The sequence below is a fragment of the Aotus nancymaae genome, unplaced genomic scaffold (genome assembly GCF_030222135.1).
Source record: "Aotus nancymaae isolate 86718 unplaced genomic scaffold, 86718_ANA_hifiasm-v0.15.2.pri h1tg000021l, whole genome shotgun sequence".
NCBI classification, from domain to species: domain Eukaryota; kingdom Metazoa; phylum Chordata; class Mammalia; order Primates; family Aotidae; genus Aotus; species Aotus nancymaae.
In genome coordinates, this window is record NW_026988433.1 from 4,588,716 (window position 1) to 4,608,481 (window position 19,766).

Sequence of the window (19,766 nt, forward strand, 5' to 3'; positions counted from 1 at the left end):
CAGACTGAGGTCAAGCCCCATGGCCACTCCCTACAAGCCGTGTAATTTTGGGTGAATGACTTGACTCTTTCAAGCCTTGACTTTCTCATCCGTGAATGGGAGTAATGCCTGCTACCGTACAGAGCTTTTGGGATGACTTAAGGAGCTTCTGAGCACCTGACAAACACCTCGGGGCGGGGGATTGTAGAGTGTAGGGAGGATTTCTAATAATCCTCTTGGAAAATCAACAAAACATGCACGAGAAGACCTTAAAAATGAAAAATAAAACTACCATGTGATCCAGCAATCCCACTTCTGGGGATATATCCAAAGGAAATCAAGTCAGTATGCACACCTATATTTATTGCTGTTACTCACAATAACCAAAACATGAAAATAGTCTAAGTGTCCACGGACAGATGAATGCATAAAGAAAACATGGTAGATACATACAATTGAATATTACTCAGTCATAAAGAAAGAAATCCTACCATTTGTGACAAGATGGATGAACCTGGAAGACCTTATGGTACGTGACATACGCCAGGCACAGAGGGACAAATGCTGCAGGACTCCACTCACAGGCCTCATAGGCGGTCTCTAGAACAGTGAAACTCATGGCAGAGAAGAGAATGCGGGGTGCCGGCGGCTGGGGGAGGGGGAATGGGGAGACGTTGACCAATGGTGCCAAGTTTCAGTCATGCCAGATGAACACGTACCTTCTAGAGCTCTGCTGTCTGACCCTGTGCCTGTGTTAATAATAGGGTGTTATGCACTTCACATTTGTTAAGGGGAGGATCTCCTATTAAGTGTTCTTAATTAAAACAAAGAAAACCCAGAAACAAAACAGAACAAAACCCACAAAAGGACATAAGTAAACTTTGGGAGGTTCTGGGTCTGCTTATTACCTTGATTGTAATGATCATTTCACAGATACATGTGTATGTCCAAACTGATGAAACTGTATACATTAAACATATGTAGTTTTTTTGATACATCAATTATGCCTCAATAAAGCTGTTTTAAAAATGTATATGACACCAGGTATGGCGGCTCACGCCTCTTATCCTAGTGCTTTGAGAAGCTGAGATGGGAGAATCGCTTGACCTGGGAGTTTGAGACCTGCCTGGGCAACATAGTGAGATGCTGCCTCTAAAGAAAATTTTAAAAAATTAGCTGTTCATGGTGATGCATGCCTGTGGTTCCAGCTACTTGGGAGGCTGAGGTGGAAGGATCACTTGGGCCCAGGAGGTCAAGGCTGCAGTGAGGTATGACTGTGTTACTGCACTCCAGCCTGGGCAAGAGAGTGAGACCTCATCTCAAAAAAAATGTGGATGAGAAGAATTTAGAACATCTCCTGAGAACCTAGAAGTGCCAGAGCTTGCCTCCCTCAGGGAATGAAGCTGAGATTGGGGGGATATGGGGAGTGGCTGTACCCAACTTCTGGGGCTCTCCGAGTGCAGGATGTGTGGCACTAGAACTCCCGTCCTCACCTTTGTGCCTTTGTCACAGCTTGGGGGCAAGAGGAAACTCTGCTCAGAAAAGGGTTTTGGGGCAGGGAGCTAGCATGCTGGGACTGTACACTGTAAGGGACACCCACTGGGAGCCCTGGCCCCTCAGAAGTCCTCTTTAGGTTCAGAAATAAAATTGCAAGTTGCCTAGGACTTTTAGATCATTCTGCTGCAACCCTGAGAGGTCATCACTCCACTGTGGGTTGCTTTTAGACAATAGAGATCTGTGTCAGGGGCTCATGTGTAACCTGGTAGCAGGTGGCCCCTCAAAGGGAAAACAGAACTCTCCCCTATGTACGCTTGGAAGGCAAAAATTACACTTTTTAATAAAACAAATGAATGTACTGATTTTGACCTTTTTAAACTCCTTGACAAAATCCAGATAGAAACAAGCAAAAAAATTATTTCATCTAGCTGTTCTCATATTAATTTACAAAGCAAAATACCCAATTCTCATTCTAATCTGCACCCACCTAAGGTTCTTGAAAATGAAATTCCATTAGTAATTCCTTTTCATTTTTACTTTCAAGAATCTTTCGTATGCAGGGACGTTGGCTCTGGTGATTTCTGCACTTGGGCACAGCGGGGATTCTGTAAGCATTCTGAAAACCGTGTTCTCTCCTACTACGAGATACAATGCAGTATCTTAGGAAGTTTGTTGTTGAGAATCTTTTAACGTTATGAAAGCATGTATTGGAGATAATGCCAGGAACACATTTGTAAGTGAATCTCAGGTCTGATTGCAGCAAATGCTTCCTTTAAAATACTTGCTCTAAGTAACCTGATCGCTCTCATTTTTGTGGTTGATATGTGCACACACACCAGCCCAGCATTTATAAGAATGAGGACTGCTTCCTCCCTACAGCCGCCTGACAGTCAAATTAGAAAAGGAATTCTCCACTGCTCATATTCTCGTTCCCTAATAGATCCAGCCTTTTCCAGGCCCCTTCAGAAGGAAAGGAAGAAAAGGGACACCATGAATCTTAAGCTAATGATGACAGTAACTTCAGGCTATGGCTCAAGCAAAGCCAGAGTCAAAGTCTTTGATTTGGTGCTAAAACCTAAAGTGAGGGTGAAAGAAAAACTAATGAAGAAGTGAACACTCCATAGATGGCATCTGTTTCTCTGTAACCAAGAAAAGTGGGTTTTACTCGGTTTGTAGATGAGATCACAAGCCTGCCAAGTACAGTTGGGCAGGCTTTGCACTGCACAAGGGCTCTACGCCTAAGGAGGTGTCATTCACATAGCAGGCGTCATGTATTTTCTGATAGAGGGAAGTCAATTGTCATATGTCCTTTCTAATTTGTTTGGGCTAGTGTTGGGGCCATTCCCTTGGGACATAATGAATTACAAAGAAGAAGCACATAAATATTTTCAAAGCCATCTGTTCTCAAAGAACTGGTTTCTAAATGAAGCCCAATCACCTTACTGTTTGATTTCGTGCCTGTAATTCCAGCACTTTGGGAGGCTGAGACAGGACGAAGGCTAGAGGTCAGGAGTTTGAGACCAGTTGGGCAACACAGTGAGACCCTGTCTCTACAAAAGAAATTTTAAAAATTAGCTGGGTGTCGTGGCATGTGCCTGTAATCCCAGCTACTCAGGAGGCTGAGGCAGGAGGATCACTGGAGCCCAGGAGTTAGAGGCTGCAGTGAGCTATGATTGCGCCACTGCACTCCAGCCTGGAAGACAGAGCAAGACCCTGCTCAAACAGACAGACAGACAAAGAAGAAAGGCATGTGAACCATGCAGCATGTAAGCAGGAGCCCTGATTATTTTGTTTACTCCCTAAACTCAAAGGCTAGAATATTTGCCTGGCACTTTGTGGATATCTAATATTTGTTAAGTGAAAAGATCGAAAGGTGATTTTGTATATGAAGCTGCAGCTAGCTTGACATCGGCCCTTGGCTTTTATCCCATTATCTTGGGAAGATTAATCATTAACCTTGGTTTTTTTTTGGTGGTGGGGTATGTAACATAAAGGAGTAAAGAATCATCTAGATGAAAAATTAAATAAATGAAATCTCCACTCACACACATTTGACAAGAACTGTTTGGTAAGGAAGTCTAGATTTCCGTGTGAGAATCAGGAATTAAAGGCTCTCCCCATACATCTCTTTTTGCTACTACTATTTAATTCTTCCAGCCTTCTTCACTAGGTGAGGGTTTCTCAAACTTTCTGGTCTCAGAATCCCTTTGTTGTCTTAGAAATTATGGAGAACTGTAAAAAGCTTTTTCCCATGTAGGTTTCATCTATTGATACTCGTTGCATTCGAAATTAAAACTGAAAAGTTTTTGAAACTCAAGATGACACAGTCACATGTTCTATTAGTTGTCAGGGTGATGACAACATCCTATGTCTCTGTGCACTTGTGAGGGAATGTGAGTGAAAAAGGCAAATAACATCATAGCATTTTGGGGAGTCAATTTCCAAGATGGACCCAGTAATTCTTGTCTTCAGTAGTCACACCCGGTGTATAATCCCCTCCGACCGAACCAGGGCTGTCGATGTAACCAATGGGATACAGTGGAATCCATGGTGTATTGTGGGGATTCACTCAGGGTGGTGGCAAAAATATTAAGGGAAAAATATTAGAGAAAGTTATAGAATATAGTCTTTTGGAAGGCCTGAGGATTTTTTCTATAGTTCTTGGCTGAAGGCAGCCAGAGTCTCTTTGCAGAAGCCAGAGAGATTAGGGCACAAATACATAGGAATGTGAGTAGTTCAGCTAATAAGCTTGTTTACTCATGTGGTCTTAAAACTAAACTTTGAGCTGGATGGCCCTCTTGTTGCGGGGGTGGTGAGGAGGTTGGCCAGGATTACCCTCTAATGGTGTTTGCTTTGGGCATTAGAAGCTGGCCTTTAATCTTTCTCTACAACTGCGTTGACTTAAAGCCTCTGTTATTAAATCTATACTGAATAAATGGGGAGAGGGAGCACTGGTCAGGGTCATGTAGCTGCGATCTCTCTGTGAGTGGCTCATGACCCCTTGGCCCACTCGATCACTGGAAATTTGTGTCTGAGTGCATTTATTCATCCGTCATTGGGTCAGGGTCTGCAGGACAGACCACCACAGGTGGTGACACCAACAGTGTATGACATCTGAGGCTGTCATAAAAGGCTCTGCAGCCTTGATCCCTGGGGGGAGCCAGCCACCGTGTTGTTAGGCCACTACATCACCTGCTGGGAAGGAATTCACTTGTCAGCCAGGTGAAAAGACCACCTTGAAACTGGATCCTCCAGCACCAGTCAAGCCTTCAGATGAGACTGCAGCCCCCACCAATCTCATACCTGCAACTCATGAAAGACCTCAGGACAGAACCACCCAGCAGAACTGCTCCTGAATTCCTGGCCCTATATTGCTACTTTAAGCCACTGTATCTTAGGGCAAATTGTTATGCACCAATAGATAACTACTACAGCATTATTAGGAAAATAATTTTGATCTCACAGACTCCTTGAAAGGGTCTTGGGAACCTCTGAGAGTTTCCATACCACATTCTGAAGACTGCTGAAATAGGCCATCCAGGATTTAAGGAGATACATTCCACAGAGATTTGAGGTCAGGAGAAGACTTTGCCTAGAAAAATGAATGGAAAACACAAGGCTTCATGCTAAGGAGACTGTTTGTATCTGGCAACCTCACTGATTCTGCACACGTACCCAAGCTGCAAAGAAAAGTGCTGGTTACTTTCCTCCTGCTCTTTCAGAAGCTTCAGTGCTCGTCCTACTCTGTTATCTTCCCATTTTCATAGTCTTGGGAAAAACTGCTCCTGTTCCTCCACTCACCTGGGAATTTAAGGGCACAATTTTAGCAGGTGTGTTGGCACAGAAACTAGCATAATATTAATAAACTTGGAGTATGCATCTGGAGAGAGAAAGAACATCAATAAAGTCTGTATGGATTCATAAATAACAGCAACTAGCTCCTTTCTTTGTAATAAACAAATAAATTTCCTATGAACATGGAGGAAGAGGCCCATGTTCCTATGAACATGATAAGAAGAAGCCCAGGCATCAGAAGACCCAAACGTTTCCTGCTCCCTGCTTTAGGACACTTGCTAAAATCCTCCTCGGCTTCTGCCCGCTGGCCCAGTCAGTGGAGCACAGGTGAACAGCACACACTCAGAAGCCAGTCCACGGGATTCCAGCCACAGTCTGCTGCTTCTTAGCTGTGTGTCCTTGGAAAATTACTTAACCACTCTGTGCCTCCACTTTTCTATTAGCTTATTTTGCATTGCCATAAAGGGTGATCTGAGGCTGGGTAACTTATAAAGACAAGGGGTTTAATTGGTTCACAGCTCTGCAGGCTGTACAAGAAGCATAGTGCTGATATCTGCTTCTGGGGAGGCCTCAGGAAGCCCTTATTCAGGGCGGAAGGCGAAGGAAGAGCTGGCATCACATGGCGAGAGAGGGAGGAAGAGCGAGAAGTGAGCGTCTAAGAGAAAAGCTAATTAATGTCACTGCTGCCACTGCTACTGATTAATAATAATGACCAATATTTTTCTACAGTCTTTAACATCTGTCAAGTACTCTTCTAAGTGCTTTACACAGATTGACTGAAGCAATCCCTGGTGCACTGGTGAGGGCTAGCATTATTACTATATTACATACTGAGGAAGCTGAGTCACAGAAAAGCCGAGTGACTTACCCAAGATCACGCAGCTCAAAACGCAGTGGGACTGGGACTTGAAGGCAGGCATTTGGATGCCACCATCAAAGCTGTAGCCTCTGACCCCTTATCCCTTTTTGTGTCTTCATAACATCTGGCAAGAGGTGGTGAGGACAGAATTTAGGCGAAGGGATGAGGGTCTGGCTGTGAATGCCAGGGTGCCTCGCTCGGGTTGAAGCTCACCTGCCCCAATCTCTTTTTCAACAGAGATCAGTAGGTTACAATCAAAATAGTAGCAGTCAGATCTGGGATGTCTGTAAAACTGGGGGTCACGGGCATCTGCTGAGGTTTGTCTGTCAACCCCCCTTTCCCCATCCCTGCTCCAATTATTTTGGCTTCTGTTGAACCTGAGGTTATGCTGGAGGCAGGCACACACCATGCCTGGCCAGTCACAGTCAAGGTGGCTGCTTCAGAAACCGGTTGACAATACCATTAGGAGGAGTCCTGGGCCTTTTGCTTAAACTCTTGGTAAAGAGGCAGACGTTTTATCGGGGATGAGGAATTGCCTGGATGCCAGGAGCTACTTTTGGGAAGGAAGCTACTTTTGCCTGAGAAGGAAATCTACAGACAGACAAAGCAGAGCTGAGACATAGAGACAAATGGCTAAGCTAAAAATGGTTGGGCACCTGGATCCAGCTGTGCCTGAAGCTACACGGACAATCTAATTCATTTTCTGTTTGGATTAAGCCAGTTGAGTTGGGTTTCTGCCACCTGCTCCAAAATTGTGCTGATGAAACACAGTGAATTCAAAATCTTCTTCTATGCTTTAATTTTTTGAGTTTGACATACTAGATCCCACATAATCTGAAAAAGAAAAGTAGCCCCAGCACTGGAGGATTTCAGAGGAAAAGACTAAGGGGTGAAGAGATGAAGAATGATGAAGAGAGAGGCGGTGACTCCCTGCAGAGCTGGGGCCGAATCTGGTTCTTGATTTCTAGAGCCACCTCCATCACCACAGATACTCTCTATCACCGCTCTGTGCAGTACAGTGGCCACTAGTCATGTTTGCTACTTATGTTAAAGTTAATTAAAATGAAATAAAAATTCCTCTTTTTTTCCTAGCCAACTTTTGGTGTTCAATGACCGCATGTAGCTAGCGGTCCCCCGAGTGAACGTGGCAGACACAGAACATTGCTGCCGAAAGCTCCATTGCATAACACTGCTTCATCCGTTTCGAACTGTGAATCTTCCCTTCCCAGACCAGGACCAAAACGACATAATGCTTGGAAACATATAGAAAACACAGACATGATTATAACTCACTCATTCAGTGTAGATTTTTTTGGCCATCAACTAGACATTACGCAGTGATCTGGAAGGTGGGGGCTCGGCACTGGACACGGCCAGGTCCCCGAGCCTCTGGGGATGACCGTCCAGAGGGGAGATGGACAATGGAGAGGCTGACGGTGCGCAGCTAGCGTCGTGTCTGGTAGAGACAGCGCTGCAAAGGGGGATGAGCCGGGAAAGCTCAGAGGGGTCCGAGGCTGCCGTTTTAGGCAGGTTAGTCATTCATTTAGGCAACAGGTATTCATGGAGCAATTTTCATGAGGCAGGAGCTGTGCTTGGCACTGGTGATCAAAACATGAAAAAGCCTAGTGAGGACAGGATGTTTGAGTAGATGCCTGGATGTAGCCCGGGAGCCAGCTATGAGAAGTTCAGGAGCAGCTGTGCTGAATCCTGGATGTGCACGGAGTCACTGAGCAGTGACCTCTAAATACAGGCCTGAGTTCTAACGCTGCTGATTTGACTTAAGTGGTGTGGCATGCATCCAGAAGCTCCACCTCTACCCCCCAGAGACTCTCACAGGTAATCAGAGTGGCAACCTTGGACCCAAAGCAGTGGTTCTTGAAGTGGGGTCCCTGGAGCTTGTTAGGGATGCAGATTCCCTGGGCTCACCACCAGCCTGCCCCCTGAGACACCCTAGAGGTGGGTGCCCAGGCTATCCCAAGTCCCTGAAGCCATGCTGACCCTGCTCAAGTTCGAAGACACCTGAAACACAGCCATGCCCCTCCCTTAGCCCACAGCTTGCATTTGAATTTTTTTAAAATTTATTTTATAGTGGTGAGAACAGGTAACATGAGATCTACCCTCTTGCCAAACTTTAAAATGCAGAATACAGTATTGTCGACCACAGGCAGACTCTGGAGCTTGTTCGTCCCGCATGGCTGAGACTTCACGGCCCTGGATGCATAACTCCCCAGCTCCCCTCCCCAGCCGCAGGCAGCCATCATTCCGCTCTTTGCTTCCGTGAATTGGACTACTTCAGATATGCCATATTAGTGGAATCACGTTATGTTGGTTTTTTTGTTTGTTTTTGTTTTGAGACAGGGTCTCACTCCTGTCGCTTAGGCAGGAGTGTGATGGTGCAATCATGGCTCACTGCAGCCTCAGCCTCCTGGGTTCAAGCAATCCTCCTGCCTCAATTTTCGATTTTTTTTGTACAGATGAGGTCTCACTATATTGCCCAGGCTGGTCTTGAACTCCTGGGCTCCAGCCATCCTCCCACCCTGGCCTCCCGAAGTGCTGGAATTACAGGTGTAAGTCATCGCAACCATCCCACAATTTTATTGTTAAGATTAACAAGGGCTGAACAAAGGGCCACGTGAACTCCATTCTCATTTGAAAAATGAATGGATGATGACGTTCAGCAGGTCCCAGCATGCACAATGTTTGTAAGAGAGGTTGAAATCACTCCACAGTATCCCTTACATCCACACAGACATGCATTCCTCATTTTTTCCTCCAAGATATTTTCTTTCCTCTGAACGTGATAATTACTTAAAATAAATTATAAATTCATTTGTAGCTCAATGCTCTAACATATTTCAAATCATGACATAATTGTGAGGCTGGAGAATAAAGGCTGACAACTTTTAGTGTTAGCCCTGCCACCATAATCATAAACCGAACAATAAGGCTAATGCATCTTCCTCGGGCTGCATTCCTTCAGGCAGCGGGCATTCACAGAGCAACTTCCATGAGGCAGGAGCTGTGCTTGGCTCTGGTGATCAAAACATGAAAAAGACCAGAGTCCCTCACCTCTGGGCAGAGCAGGCAGATGTGGCAGGTCATTCGTCCACCTCTACAGTCAACAGCTCCTTGTTACACACCTACTGTGTGCCAGACATTGTTCTAGAAGCTACTGATAGAGTGTCCGCTGCCCACATGGAGCTGACACCCCAGCGGGGAAACTCAGATAATGAATGTACAAATAGACACGCATTTTATTTGGTCATTTTGTGAAAGAAAAGCCAGTCAGGGAATAGAGTGGCTGGCTGTTCTTTTAAATCAGGTGATGGAGGTGCACCTGAGAAGATGCTCGCAGAGACCTGAAGGGCAGGAGGAAGATCACGCTTTGTTTTAGCTGGATGTGTGGCACACGGCTATAATCCCAGCTACTCAGGAGGCTGAGGCACAAGAATCGCTTTGGAATGTGGGGAAGAGGCTTCAAGTACAGGAAATAGTAAGGGCAAAGGCCCCAGGGCAGAATGCATGGGAGGGGCTGGGGAAGGAGGATAGATCCCAGCGTGCGGCTGTGGACCAGACTGCACTTTTTTAAAAAGTACAGTGGAGGGAGTTTTCAGAGAGGCGAGAACAGTGAGGAGATGACCGGATCAAGGTGGATCAAGGCTCTCACTGTAAGGAAGAGGCTGTCAGGAGTCAGCACTGAGCAGGGAAGACCAGGCCAGAGGCAGGTGAAACATCCAGGTGTGAGATGATGGGGCTTGGCTGGGACTGGAAGCTGTAGGCGTGGGAGATGCTACATTCGAGATGCATTTCGAGGGACAGCACAGATGGGCAGGTGCATTATCAGAGCATGTGGCAGGCCCGGGGGACCTGGCTGATGCCAGAATTCTGCACCTGCACCTGTACCCGAGAGTTCTCCTGTGGCAGCAGTTCTGTGCACTCTCATGGGCACTCAGAGTGGCAACCCTGGACCCAGGGCAGTGGTTCTCAAAGTGGGGTCCCTGGAGCTTGTTAGGATGCAGTTTCCGTAGTTGTGCAGATGCTGGCCATGAGCTGTCCAGCAGTTTCACCGCCATTTTTGGCCTCCTTTTCACGGCACTGACCAGAACCCAGCGCTTTGTGGACATGGAGGCCTGACTCCTTGGCGGAGGGAGCCGAGACACTGCAGAGCAGAGCTGCGGGGCAGGCGGAGGCGTCAGACCTACAGAACCTGCTGGCTTGGGTTGCAGGCAGCGAAACAGGGGACCCAGGGCTCACAGGGGCTTTCCAAATGACAGACACAAGATAAACGATCACAAGACAGTCCTGGTGCTTGGGGACAGGAAGCTTATGTCTGTTATGCTCGCTGCTCTTTCCCTAGACTGGCACCCACCAGTGCCCAGGGAATGCCTGGTGGGAGACCAGGAGGCAGAGACTCAAATGCGAAATGAGATAGAGACAAAATCCCAGCTGTCAGGGAGCCAGCATTGCAGACTGGGGCGGTTGGGGCAGGGAATAAATATATACACAAATGAAAACATAAGAAAGATAATGTCAGATAATGATTAGACAGAACAATAACTTTGTCAAGGCTAAAATGAGAGAAAGATGAAATTCCAGCTGTCATGGAGCCAACATTCCAGATTTCAGCGGGGAGGGGAGTAACCACATGAACAAATGAAAATATAACGAAGATAATGTCAGACAATGATCAGATAAAACAATAGTTTTATTGGATATGCCAAAAATAAGATTAGGCAATGTGCTAGAATGGGGGTAGGGAACACAGCTGTCAGCACCATCTGGGGACAGGAGGGGCTCCGGGGATGAGGTGGGTCCTGAGGGACAAGGAGGAGAAGGTGGCGGAGCCTCTCAGGACGGCACAGCCAGGACAGAGATTCTGGGTGAGGAGGGCTGGAAGCATCTGCAACAAGGCCTGCACACAGTAGGCGCTCACTAGGGAGAGGCCCCTGGTGGCTCCTCCCTTGACTCGGCAGGCCGGGGTGGCTGGAAAGAGTGTTTCCTTCTCTATGCAGCAGGCCTGAGCCACTTCTCTGTGTGGATCATGGGCATCTCTAGCAGGCACATAAGGTCTGAGAATCTTTTCTCAGAATAAAATTTTTAAAAGCGTGCAGTAAGATATGTGTGCTCACACAGGAAATCAATTGTATTTAAATGCAGTTACTGGCCGGGCATGGCGGCTCACGCCTGTAATCCCAGCACTTTGGGAGGCCGAGGCAGGCGGATCACTTGAGGTCAGGAATTCGAGACCAGCCTGGCCAACATGGTGAAATCCCATATTTTTGTATTTTTTCTGCTAAAAATACAAAAAATAGCTGGATATGGTGGCACACAGATATAATCCCAGCTACTCAGGAGGCTGAGGCACAAGAATTGCTTGAACCCAGGAGGTGGAGGTTGTAATGAGCTGAGATAACACCACTGCACTCAAGTTTGGGTGACAGAGTGCGACTCTGTCTCAAAAATAAAAATAAAAATGTTCAGTGCAGGCCAGGCACAGTGGCTTATGCCTGTAATCCCAATACTTTGGGAGGCTGAGTCAGGTGGATCATCTGAGATTAGGAGTTTGAGACCAGCCTGGTCAACATGGTGAAACCCCATCTCTGCTAAAAATACAAAAAATTAGCTGGGCATGGTGGTGAGTGCCTATAGTCCCAGCTACTCTGGAGGCTAAGGCATGAGAATTGCTTGAACCCAAGAGTGGAGGCTGCAGTAAGCCAAGATTGCACCACTGCACTCCAGCCTGGGTGACAGTGTGAGACTCTGTCTCAAAAAAAACAAAAAAATGCAGTTACCAAAATTCAAAATATTAAAATATTGTTGAATTAAGTAATAAGATATAGTGTTCTACTTTCAAAGCAGTGAAGAGTATAAAAGATATTTCTTGACATCCGTATCAACTGCATATGACATGACATGGAAATGTCTGAGTCTGGTGGCAGCTGCTAATGCTTTTGGGGGCTATGACCTGTGTTCACAATGGTTGTGTCCCCCAAATTCATATATTGAAATGCCAGCCCCCAAGGAGATGATGTTAGGAGGTGGGGCCTTTGGGAGGTGATGAGGTCATGCAGGGGAAGTCGTTATGAATGGGATCAGTGTCTGATATGGTAAGCTGTTTCCCCACCCAAATCTCATCTTGAATTGTAGCTCCCATAATTTGTACATGTTGTGGGAAGGACCCAGTGAAAGATAACTGAATCACAGGGCGGTTTCCCCCATGTAAGTCTCATGGTAATGGGTAAGTCTCACGAGATCTGATGGTTTTATAAGGGGTTTCCCCTTTTGCTTGGCTTTCAATTCTCTTTTTGCCTGCCACCATCCATGTAAGATGTGACTTGCCTTCCACCATGATTGTGAGGCCTCCTCAGCCATGAGGAACAGTAAGTCCATTAAACCTCTTTATCGTCCCAGTCTTGGGTATGTCTTTATCAGCAGCATGAAATGGATGAATACAGTGTCCTTATAAAAGAGACCCCAGATAGCTCATTTGCCCCTTCCATCACGTGGGGACACAGCAAGAAGGCACTGTCTATGCACCAGGAAGCAGGTCCTCACCAGACACTGAACCTGCTGACACCCTGATCTTGAACTTCCAGCCCCCAGAACCAGGAGCAGTAAATTTCCACTGTTTATAAACCACGCAGTTTATGGCATTTTGTGATAGCAGCTCAAATGGACTACGATAGGAAGGAAATGCTAAGTGTCAGTTGGATGTTAAGTGGAAATGCAGGTGTAACTTTCCCATTCAAGTTCAGAAAGCTGTGTGGATTCTCAGGGGGTTTCTCTGCCTGGGGACCCCTGCAGGGTGGCCGCAATGCGGCTGCAGCTGTTGCACAGTCTTCTATGGGCACAAGCACAGAGTCACCCCCTCACTCGCTACTTTCTCTTGGGACTGTGTTTCTTACATTCCAGCAGGAGGGCTCATCCTGAGAGAATGAGCTGGCAGGTGGTGTCACTCTTCATGTGAGTGTGGCACGGGGTTCACAGGGCTCTATGGACAGATTTTACTGAGAATGGCACCTGCCTGACTCAGTAGGATTCTAACTGGCACATGGATGAACATTTTTGTGGTAACAGACAGCTATCTACTGCAAAGTGATTTATGAACTACTGTTTGAATACCCACTAGTGATAGATAAATATTTATATTTTTATTAATAAATATAAGTAGAAGTTTAACCTGAAACTTGCTTAAGCTAAAATAAGCAGCCTTTCCTGAAGACTTACTAAGTGCCAGGCAAAGATTTCTGAGTACATTTAGTTCTTGAAACAGTCCCATGAGTTGGGGGTCATTTTTATTCCTATTTCACAGACGAAGAAACTGAGTCACTGGGAATTTAAATCATTTGCCCAAGGTCATGCAGGCATTAGGAGGAGGAGGCATTGGGACTCACCCCCACCCAGTCAGGCTGAAGCTGAGCATCCAATCTCTATACTATTCTCTCTTTAGAGAAAAATATTAAGCAAACGATAGACTGTGGCTTTTGGACATGGCAAAAAGTGAGAAAGGCTGTCAGTTAATCAGCCCTGCGGTGTGGTGTTCCCTCCCGGGCTCTCCTCCTGCCTTACGCAACTCCAAGTGAGCTGGAAGGTGAGGAAGGAGAAATGCTGGCCTAAGTCAATCCTGCTAGTTTCTGTTCTAACATCACTCTTTTCATTTTGGGATGACAGATTATTTTATTTTTTGCTTACGTATATAGTCTCTGTTTTCATATCTCAATCATCTCTAATGAAGTCGTATCATCTTTAAAATGAGAACATAGCTTTTACTCCTTCAGTAAAGCAAGTTCCATAACGGACAGGCTAAACTTGGGAAACGCCTGTGCTAGCTCGCAGTCCCCGCCTTCCTTTTGCTGGTGGGGAACCAAAGTTCAGATCATGATGATGCTACAAAGGACAGCAACGATCCCTCATATTTCCTGAGTGTTGACTCTGGCAGGCAGTGGGTATGGTATCATTTATTGGATAATTAATCAGCGACCCTGCAAACATCGCTACCAAGGCAGAACAGCTTTGTATGCATCAGAGATTTGCTTTTTAGGCAAAAATCTGGGCCAGTTAGTTGGAGTGGAGGGACATTTTTAAACCTAATCCCAAAGCAAATCTTCAGCTGTGACAAGAAAATACTTATTCTCCCCATATAGTTATTTTTCAACTGAGCAAACATTTTTCAATTGCCCTAGAGCATCCAACCCGTCCTTAAAATTCTCTTAGAGAGTTACAAATGAAATATTTTGAAGTTGGAACAGGAAAGTGGAGATCAGGGCAGGATGCTTTTGAAAAACAATAAAATATCATTTTTCCATTGTCTCTTTAAAAGCAATATTCTCCAATTCCTGTCAAAAGCAATCTCCCCGAATCCTGTGACATGCCTGCCTCCGCCCTTCTCCAACACAGGAGATACTGCGAACACGCTTCCCCACGGACCCCACAGCGGAGCGAAGCCATTCATCACCTTCAGATTGATGTGCAGATCCTATAGCATCTCTGCAGTGCCACGGGCCTGTTCACGAACACCTGGGTCTCTGAATTTAGCAAGGGCAAAGGATGCAGAAAAACAACCATAGGATGCCCCTGGTGGGGAAGCCCAGCGACGACCACCGGGGTCAGGATACCCCCACAGGGTGCCTTAACTGCTCCCTTCCATTTTGACTGTCTGTGAAGAGAAGAGCACCTGGGAATGTTTCCTGGTCTCACGTAACTGTATATATCACTATGTATACATAATATATATAACTCTATATCTATAACAACTATACATATATAACTCCGGTGCTACTGGAGGCTCCAGTCTTTGCCACCATCCTCACGTCTTGCATCCTCCACGTCCAAATCTCTGTCTCCTTGTAAGGATAGCAGTCATCGAATTTGGACTCCACCGTAATCCAGCATGGCCTCCTCTCAACTTCAGAACATCCGCAAATACCTTACTTCCAAATAAGGTCACATTCATAGCACCAGGAGTTAGAGCTACAACCTATTTTCTTGGGAGGGTGGGCACAATTCAACCCATTCCCTTCAGTTCCCTCTGGTGCCTCCCACTGGTTAAAGCCCTCCAGAAGCCAGAGGGCAAAGGATCCTGGGGGCTGTATTCTCATGGGTCAGCCCCCAGGACCCAGAGCAGAGTCCAGAAGGGTCTGGAAGGGCAAACCAGTCACAGGAGAAGGCCTTGCTGCCATCCTTTTCCTAATAATCCTTTCTAGCTGCATTCTTTATCCAGGGGTTCCAAGGATCTCTCAAGCCCTAATGAATCTCCATGACACCCCAGAGAGGTGAGAATTAGATCATCATTTTGCAGATGCGAGGAGAAGTAGCAATCTCTCCTTTAAACAGCCCTACTGATTGCCACTTTATTTTTAATTGATTTTATGCAGAGAGATAGGAACATGTTCTAGGATTTTTGAAAGCTCTGTGTAAGAAAAAAAACCCAAGTTACCACCATGCTTCAGGGGTCAAGGAAAATGATTTCATAATGAGTTTCGCAAAGGGTGAAAAGTGACAATGATTTGAAACTTTTCAAAATTCCAGGTAAATCTCACCACTTCTCAGGAAATTTAATTTCAGACTGAATATATCAGTCCTGGGGGCAAAGAACTTCTTCCTACACCTGCCAAAATTAGTGGTTACTGCCTTCTCTGGAGCCCAAAGCATGCCTCTAGAGTTTCTTTGTGTTTTGTTTTTTAAATTTCAAATAAACAGTAGGAAGAAAGTTCACGACGTTAACAGAACTAGAAATCAGTTGGACCCCACCCCCTTGCCCACCTTGATTTTTCTGACAGCAGCGTCTGATCACTACCCGGACCTCATCAGAGGAAACATCTACCTATTTGCTGTCTGTCGCTTCACCGGAGTATACCTGCAGGAGGGCAAACTGTCTGCTGACCACTGTCCTCTCAGGACCTGCAACAATGAATACCTGCAGAGCTGAGTGAGGCTGAATAAATTCTGCTGTGTGTTTATTCCTTTTTTTCCTTTCTTTCTTTTTTTTTTTTTGAGACAGAGTCTCATTCTGTTGCCCAGGCTGGGAATGCATTGGCACCATCATGGCTCACTGCAGCCTCCAACTCCTGGGCTCAAGCGATCTGCCCACTTCAGCCTCCCCAAGAGCTGGGACTACAGGTGTGAGCCATTGCACTTGTCCTTGTCCTTGTCCACTTAAAAAGTGACCACCACCCTAGCCACTGTCATACAGAAAGGATCACACAGAAATCTGTGTCAGGCCTCTGCTCATGTGGCCTCAACTTGGGATGCTGGGATGTGAACACTTTTTTCTTACATTGAAGAAAGAACAACTTCTAATGTTTTTTTCAGTCCCAAATGCTCCTTCCTCTGTAGTTTTGAAAGCTTTTTGTAAGAAAGTGGCCTTGGTCCTCCCATTCAGACCCCTCTCTCGCCTCACCCCCCCAAGCCTGACTTTGGCACAGTCGGAGCCAGGGCAGGCAGGAGGGGATTAGGGAGAGATGGGTGCTGGCAGGAGGGCCGTGGAGCTAAGACTTGGAGGTTTCCTGCCCCCACAAGGCAAAAGTCTCATTGCCAAGAAGCCTGGAGGCAGGATGAGCAAAACGGTAGCCTTGGGAATCAGTGCTCTCCAAATAAAACAGTGCCCAGGCACCCGCAGTGAGATTCAGGTGGCTTCCGCCTGCAGGGTCTGCTCTGGGGAGAGTTGAGAGTGCTTCTCCCTGCCTTTCTCATTGCATTTACTCAGGGGGAGAAAGAGGCTGTAGGGGGATGAGGCTATGGCTGAATCCTCCCATCCATGGCTGTATCCTCCCATCCATGGCTGTCTCCTCGGATTTAAGAAAGAGCTTCAGAAGGCCTGATTTTAAGGCAAGAACGTCCCAGTGAGGTAGATTTTCCATCTGTTAATCCCCTATTTCACCTTTCTGAAGTTTGTTTTCTTTAAAACGATCAACAAATTGAAAAACACACTTAATTTGTTCAAATATCTAACCAGCTGTTTCACTTGCTGCTAACAGACAACATAGGATTTGCTTTTTGTTCATTATTATTTTTTTATTTCTCATCTTCTAGTCAAAGCTGCAGTTTTATTAGCTAGTTATTTCCAACAAAAGTTTATTTTTTGCCTGGTTATAAATGTTCTGAAGCTTATTCTAAACCAAAACTTTGAACATACAGAAAATAGGAGAATAGAAATTCCTCCAAACTGTCTCGTCTGTTTTCTAATTTTCCATGTTGCTTTGCATAGCTGAGGTCAAGTTGTACATCCCAGGGGAGGCAAAATGACGCTACTGCATGTATTAGTCAGTTTTCACGCTGCTGATAAAGGCATACCCGACACTGGGTAATTTATAAAGGAAAAGAGGTAATGGACTCACCGTTCCATGTGACTGGGGAGGCCTTCCAACCACGGCAGAAGGAAAAAGCACATCTTACATGGCGACGGGCAAGAGAGAATGACAGCCAAGTGAATGGGGAAACCACTTACAAAAGCTCTAGATCTCCTGAGATTTATTTACTACATCAAGAACAGTATGGAAAAACCACCCCATGAGTCAATCATCTCCCATCGGGTCCCTCCCACAACATGTGGGAATTGTGGGAGCTACGATTCAAGATGAGATTTGGGTGGGGACACAGCCAACCATGTCACTGCATAAGCACCCAAATCCAGTGTTCAGAGCCCAGAACTCCATGCTGGTGCTGCGAAGATGTTTGTTTATCAATGAACTTTTGGATAAAGCTTGTTTGAATTCACAGGCATTTACTTGCAAACAAAAGGATCCTGACAAGAGTACAGACCTTAGTAGTCACTTCCCTTCCCTTTACCTTAAAGGCATTACAAAAACACAGCACCCCCAATAATAAAACATCCATCCAAGGAAGACTTGTGCTCCCTTGAAAAGGGCCATTATGATATCTCACATTCTTAAGATGGCTTTTCCTTTTCAACGTATTTGAATGTCTTATTCTTCTGAAATAGGTAAGACTGAAACTGAGCATTTGTAGTCCAGAACCGATGCGGGTGTGTGTTCTAGGACACAGGTCTGCACGTTTTCTCTCTGAAGGTCCAGATAATAAAAATTTTAGAGTGTATGAGCCAAGAGGCAGAACTGAGCATACCAAGTAGCCAGACAGGACCATTTAAAAATGTAGATATTTAAAAATATTAAAGCCATTCTTAGCTTGCATGGTGTAAAAAACTGGCCAGCAGATTGGATGTGGCCCACAGGCTGTTGTTTTTTGACCTCTGTTCTAGGACATAAAAAGCCAAAAGGAAGTATTCTCTAACCTCACAGTGTTTACAGATCTTTGTGGTAGATGATACCTTCTGGGGTGGACATCTGCTGTCTTGTCTGACCAGCATCTGTTCCCTGTCTTTCAGTGAAAGCCAGATTTTTCCATGATGCATAGGCTCTTAGTCTCAATCCACACCTGCCTCACCTGATTCCACACCTTCCCCACCTGAGGCTACACCTGCCCCACCTGAGGCTATACCTGCCCCACCTGAGGCTATACCTGCCCCACCTGATTCCACACCTGCCTTACCTGATTCCACACCTGCCCCACCTGAGGCTACACCTGCCCCACCTGATTCCACACCTGCCCCACCTGATTCCACACCTGCCCCACCTGATTCCACACCTGCCTTACCTGATTCCACACCTGCCCCACCTGATTCCACACCTGCCCCACCTGAGGCTACACCTGCCCCACCTGATTCCACACATGCCCCACCTGATTCCACACCTGCCTTACCTGATTCCACACCTGCCCCACCTGATTCCACACCTGCCCCACCTGAGGTTACACCTGCCCCACCTGATTCCACACCTGCCCCACCTGAGTCTACACCTGCCCCACCTGATTCCATACCTGCCCCACCTGAGGCTACACCTGCCCCACCTGATTCCACACCTGCCCCACCTGAGGCTACACCTGCCCCACCTGATTCCACACCTGCCCCACCTGAGGCTACACCTGCCCCACCTGATTCCACACCTGCCCCACCTGAGGCTACACCTGCCCCACCTGATTCCACACCAGCCCCACCTGATTCCACACCTGCCCCAGGGTGATACATTCCCCAGGACCGGCCAATAAGAGCAACGCATTATTTTGATTTCAGTGATTGACTTCAGGTTAGGCTCATGACCCAAGCCAATCAGTTCCAATCAGTCCCTGTTCCAAAGGATTTGCTGGAGCGATTGGCAATGAGGTTTCCACTCATTTCTTGCTGGACGTGATGCTGTGAAGAAGCCAGTATGGCATTGCCGGGGCCACCTTGTGACTAACAAAGAGGACAGCGAGCTAAGAAAGGAAAAGAAGCCAACATCCAGACCACATCATTTGCACTTCAAGTGTGGTCTGCAGACCAGACACACTAGCACGGCTTAGGAGCTTTGAAAAATAAGTTCCCAACCCAGACCTCCCAAGCGAGGATGGGCATCTACTCAAAATGTTTATGTGATCCTCATGAACAACAGTGTTTGGGAAACACTTTTCTAGACTTTTAAAGTTACGTGAGCCAAGTTTAAGTTGGGTTGTGTCTGTAGCCTTTATAACCCAAAGAATCCTGAATAACCCATTTCTCGTAATCCTGATGAATCCATTTCTCATGACACAATTCATGCAAGTAGCATGTTTGCGTACACATTCTCATCAGTGCACACTATTA

The 19,766-nt window shown here is 46.2% G+C and overlaps 1 protein-coding gene across 1 annotated transcript in view; it reads right to left on the bottom strand.

The window, feature by feature from the left end:
- Positions 1-19,766, bottom strand: part of TMEM132C (transmembrane protein 132C) — a 280,537-nt gene that overhangs the window by 70,371 nt on the left and 190,400 nt on the right. The gene's annotated exons all lie outside the window — the stretch shown is intronic.